General features: G+C 37.3%; 1 long non-coding RNA gene across 1 annotated transcript; it reads right to left on the reverse strand.

Annotated features, from left to right (window-relative positions):
- Positions 1–262: 262 nt before the first annotated feature.
- Positions 263–3,131, reverse strand: LOC126594786 (uncharacterized). The gene is made up of 2 exons (XR_007613425.1): positions 2,627–3,131; positions 263–463 (listed from the first exon to the last, which is right to left on the reverse strand). It is a non-coding gene; the product is annotated as an uncharacterized LOC126594786 (long non-coding RNA).
- Positions 3,132–5,360: the final 2,229 nt, after the last annotated feature.

Here is a 5,360-nt window from a genome sequence, read left to right on the forward strand (position 1 = left end):
TTTATCATTTATTATTTCTTATTTTTACATAGTTTTTATCCAATTATTCAATTAAAATGTTTGAATTTTTTTATTATAACAGTTTCTAATAGTATTATAATGAGGGATTTTAAATTTATACGATTACAAATCTCATAAAATATCAAACAATTAATGTCAAAACTACAAAGTCAAGGGATCTTGATCAAACTTTGAATACTATTAAGGTTTTAATTAAAGAATGTTAAGGATTAGGGACTGCAATCAAATTATCCCTAAAATATAACATAAACAAAACTTTAATTTATAGAAAATTCAATTGAAATGTTTTAAGAAACTCACTACATATGAGACACATAATATATTTCATGGTAAAACAACACACCCCCAATACTATTAATTTGAGTGCCTTCTGAAAACCAAAAATCTTCCCATCGGTATCAAATGTTGCCTGCCACTTCTCCGGCTTAAGCATTTTGTTCACCTGAACCATTGGAACATAAAACAACAATGCTCTATCACGATTACAACAATGAACAAAAGAAAATTCATTATGGTAATTTAATTACATGGAGGTCGACTAGTGGTCCACTATTCACAAAATGTTCCAGCCTAGCCATGACTCTACTGTATCATATGTAACTTCCAAAATAATAGAAAGATCTGACCTAAGTTTATATGTAACTCATTTCTAATGCCCTCATCCTTGACCAAAAACCCAAACTATCAGAAGATTAAGACATAGTCTGTGGCAAGGAAGAAAATATCGGTAATATCGGAAATATCGGTAGTCCGAAAACACGGAAATATCGATGGAAATATCGGTAAAATATCGATATCGATAAAAATTACATGGAAACCACGGAAATTGTAAGAAAAACTTGGAAATTTTTATTGAAACTTTGTAGGATGTTTATTTAGTCAATTATCTATTAGTTTATCACAAAAAATTGGAAAGAAATGCATTGCATGATGGATTTAACATTATCAAGTTGATTATATAGCGAGCTGACAAACATTGTGAGTGTAGAAAATATGTAGTAATTAATGAAAGAAGTCTAAACACACCATAATCATTTATATATAATGAATTAGTACAATATTTGGAGGTTTTATTTAGGATATTAAAAAAAAAAAAAGGGAAGTGAATAAAATGATGAAGAATAATGTGCCGAATTTGACACTTAAAATTTCTTACAGATAAGCATGCGTCTAGGCGTTGAAGTTCCAAATTATAGTATATCAATTAACGATTGAAAATCAATACATTGAATAAGACTAAACTTTAATTTGGATGCCGATTATGTTTTTTCAAGTTTATATAAAGTAAAAGAATTGAATTTTGGAAGTCAGGAGTGTGTCAATTGTTTTATAATTCGTCCGAATACATATATCAGGTTGCTACTCAATGTAATTTGAAAGTATATCTAGTGCAAGGACTTGTCTTTTTTTGTTGATAAGCAAAGGGTTTGTAGCTTTTTTTGCTAAGCAGTAGAACATATTATGTTTGTTTAATCTTTAGCATTTGATGGTTGTCCACAAATATAGGATAGAAGACCCCAAATTAGATCTGGCTCTTACCTAGTTGGAGTCACAAGTTCACATGTACCAGCCCTTGAGACAAAACGTTTTGGTTTTCCGGCCAAACCACGGCGAGTTGGCCGGCGTGCAAGGTATCAATCTCTTCGTCTCGTCGAGTAGTACAACTTTCCTTTTTGTTTCACTCAATTTCGTTGAGTATTGAAAAAGTTATACTCATTTGAATCTTACCCAGTTTCCGGCGACCTCAGTGGCTTTCGAGGCAATTTCCGGCCAAACCACAATGAGTCAGATGTCGTGTGAGACTCTTCGAGGGCTACAACTTTCCTTTTTGTTTCACTCAATTTCGTTGCGTATTGAAAAAGTTATACTCATTTGAATCTTACCCAGTTTCCGGCGACCTCAGTGGCTTTCAAGGAAATTTCCGGCCAAACCACGGCGAGTTGGCCGGCGTACAAGGTATCAATCTCTTCGTCTTGTCAAGTAGTACAACTTTCTTTTTTGTTTCACTCAATTTCGTTGAGTATTGAAAAGGTTATACTCATTTGAATCTTACCCAGTTTCCGACGACCTCAGTGACTTTCGAGGCATTTTGCGGCCAAACCACGACGATTCAGACGTCGTGTGAGGTACCATTCTCTTCGTCTCTTCGAGGGCTACAACTTTCGTTTTTGTCTTGCTTGATTTTGTTGAGTTTTAACAAAGTTATGGCTGTTTAAAGTGAGTGTGGATTTTCGGCCGAAATTCCTATTTTCTTCCTTGGTCGAGTCCCACATCGCCCAGCGAGGGCAGTGAGCAAGCCAAGAACGCCTATAAAAGGCACATTCACATGCTGAGAAAAGCATGTCTTGGTTGGCCTTTGGGCTTTGATCAAGTGTAGTATGTGTTGAGATTTCTCAACATTTTAAAGTGTTTTTGAATATTATATTGCGATATTATCGATAATTTTAAAAATATCGCGATATTATCGATAATATCGCGATATTTTGACGAAAATCATTTGGATAGTTAAAAAAATATCGTTTCTAAAAAAAAAACGATAATATCGGCGAAATATCGCCGATATTATCGATTTTTTCTTCCTTGGTTTGTGGCTATTGAAACCTACCAACAAGGTACAAGTGGAGTTCCTTTGATTCAATAATGACATTGGTGCATGATATGCGCCAAAAAAAAACAAGTGATGGAACGTACAATCTCACATCAGTCATAAACCAAATCCTATTATGTTATATGAGCTGGATTTTGACCAGAAAATAGGCATGGCATAGTACTGTTGTATTTGACAATTTTTTTGGGAAACTCTTACACTCCCTACCTAATTAATAATCCCCTACCTGCGCACACACCGTATACAATGTATACACATATATCTAAAAATATCTCTAACGAGATTGTAAATCCTAACAGACGTGCTAGATCTCTCCCCCGTGAGAGACCTTCCCTCTGTCTGAGGGCGATTCTCACCCTTTCGTGTGAGTGGTTCTCGTTCGTTTCTCGTTTGTAGCCGCCGATCCTGGTTGTGGCTGGGATCGGTGGGTGCTCTTCTTTTTTTGCTTTCGTCTCCCTCTCTTCTCCCCTCCGATGCTTCTTTCCCCTGCTTTCTGGTTCGCTTTTCCCTTTTCTCCTCCCACTGCTATCTCTTCTCCTCCTTCCTCTAATTTCCGATCTTTGGTCCAGTTTCGCCGCGCGTTGCGCCTTGTTGAGTCGGTGAGATCAGATCTAGTGCTTGCACTGGGTAGGGTGTTCCAAACACCCCCACCTTCTCTTTGCTGTCTGCCTTGGTTGGCAGTGTTGCTCGTGGATTTCCACACGCTTCTTTCTCTTTGCTGCAAGTTGTTGTTGATTTGTGGCTGTGTTTGGACTGAAGATTAGAATTCGTTGCTGGGTTTGCTAAGACACGGCTCGGTTGGGAGATGGGATTTGGGCGTTGGTCGCGGCGGTGGTTGCAGCGGGGGTTGCTGTGGTGTTCTCGTTTTCTGTTTTCTTCGGATCCAACTTTTGGTTGGGCTTGTTTTGGTGTGTTTGGTTGGCCCCGTTTTGCTTTGTATATCTGTTTTGGGCCTTGGTTGTAAGTTTCTGTTGTTGCAATAAATCTTTCACCATGTTTTTGGCATGGTGTTCTTCAAAAAAAAAAAAAAAAAAAACAGACGTGCTAGATAAAAATAATAATAAATAATCAACCTAAAGAACAGTTCAATCAGATTGTTGAACAATATAACATGTCAAACTATCTCATAAGGGAACGTTTCTACATATATATGCGTGCGAAATTCAATATTCTCAAACTTAATCAAATATCAACATTGACAACAAAAGAACCCAAATACGCACATAAAAGATAGTTGGATTGATAATTCATATGCCATAAACAAATATTGGTAATGTGAGAATCTTACAGCTATAACCACGTTTATAGGTGACTGCGAGAGGCATGGGTCGCCAATGTCTCACACAATTGAACCGACTCTTTGCAAATTAATGGCAGCACTTGATTTCCCAAAACCACATTGATTGTCCTCTTCATCTCCACAAGACATGCTAATACCACAGTTAATCAAAACCGAAACCCGCCAATGCAACCACTACCTATCCTCTTCTTCTCCTTCTCCTTCTCCTCCTCAACCTCCACAACTACCATTACACAGTGGGGAAAATAAATGGGAAAAACCTCAAATACCAAATCCAGAAATCCAATAAACTGCGAAAGGAAAATGCACAACCAAAAAGATGGTGTAGTCAACTTAGGATTTGAAAGAATTTTAATAGATTTTGTTAAGTAATGGATTTCATAGGATTACGAGACTTCTACAAATCCATATTGATTTTGGAAGATTTGAGAAGATTCATATAATAGATTTATGTGGATTTTGATAAATTTTGCAGCGTTGAATCTAGACCGCCAAATAAATCAAATGGTTAAAAATGCATCTGGGTCATAAACACAATAAAATGAAGCTGCATTTTGGTCATGCTCTGGAGATGCATCCCTTCGAGCCAAAACAAAAAGTCAAGATTATCACATAAATCCAACTATTCAAAGGTCGCCTTCTGTACCCTTTCCAAAGTTGGTTCTTCCTTTAATTCTTATTTACTATTTCAAGTGTCATTTTCAAGTTTAAATAAGGTGATTTGAGAAGTTGAGAAATGAAGTTGGAATATAATTTTATCTCTATTGAGTTAGCTTACTATAGCTTCTCTTTTATTAGCTTGCGTGTTGTTATTCCCTTCCTATTCTCTACAGCTTCTACGTGAACTGCATCAATTGGCATCAGAGCCAAGAGTTCTTGGGATCTCGTTTCCGCCAGTCACTTTGACTCGATGGTTCGAGGTCGACGTGGAGGTGGGCATGGTCATCACCAATGTGATCCTCGCGATGCCGAGAATGAGGAATTGAGGAGACAATTGCAGTAATTGACAGAGCGTTTGGAAGGGCTGGAAACCCAGAACCATCGCGGCGATGGCCAAACCTGTGATGAAGATGACAATCCCTTTCACTTTCGAGCTCCAGATGAAGAGTCGGGTGAAGGTGGACATCCCGAAATTCGAAGGGAAGATCAAGCTAGATGAGTTCATTGATTGGCTGAATACCGTTGAAAGGGTCTTTGACTATAAAGAAGTTCCAGATCATCAGAAGGTGAAGATTGTTGCCATTAAACTAACCAAGTATGCATCCTCTTGGTGGGAACAATTAACAGTGCGAAGGGAACGAATGGGAAAATCACAAATCACCTCATGACAAGATGAAGAGAGAATTAAGAAAAATATTCTTGCTCGATAATTATCTTCAGGAGTGGTATTTGAAGATGTATAATTTTCACCAAGAAAGCATGTTAGTAGAT

This window comes from Malus sylvestris, chromosome 13, assembly GCF_916048215.2.
Source record: "Malus sylvestris chromosome 13, drMalSylv7.2, whole genome shotgun sequence".
In the NCBI taxonomy this organism is placed as follows: domain Eukaryota; kingdom Viridiplantae; phylum Streptophyta; class Magnoliopsida; order Rosales; family Rosaceae; genus Malus; species Malus sylvestris.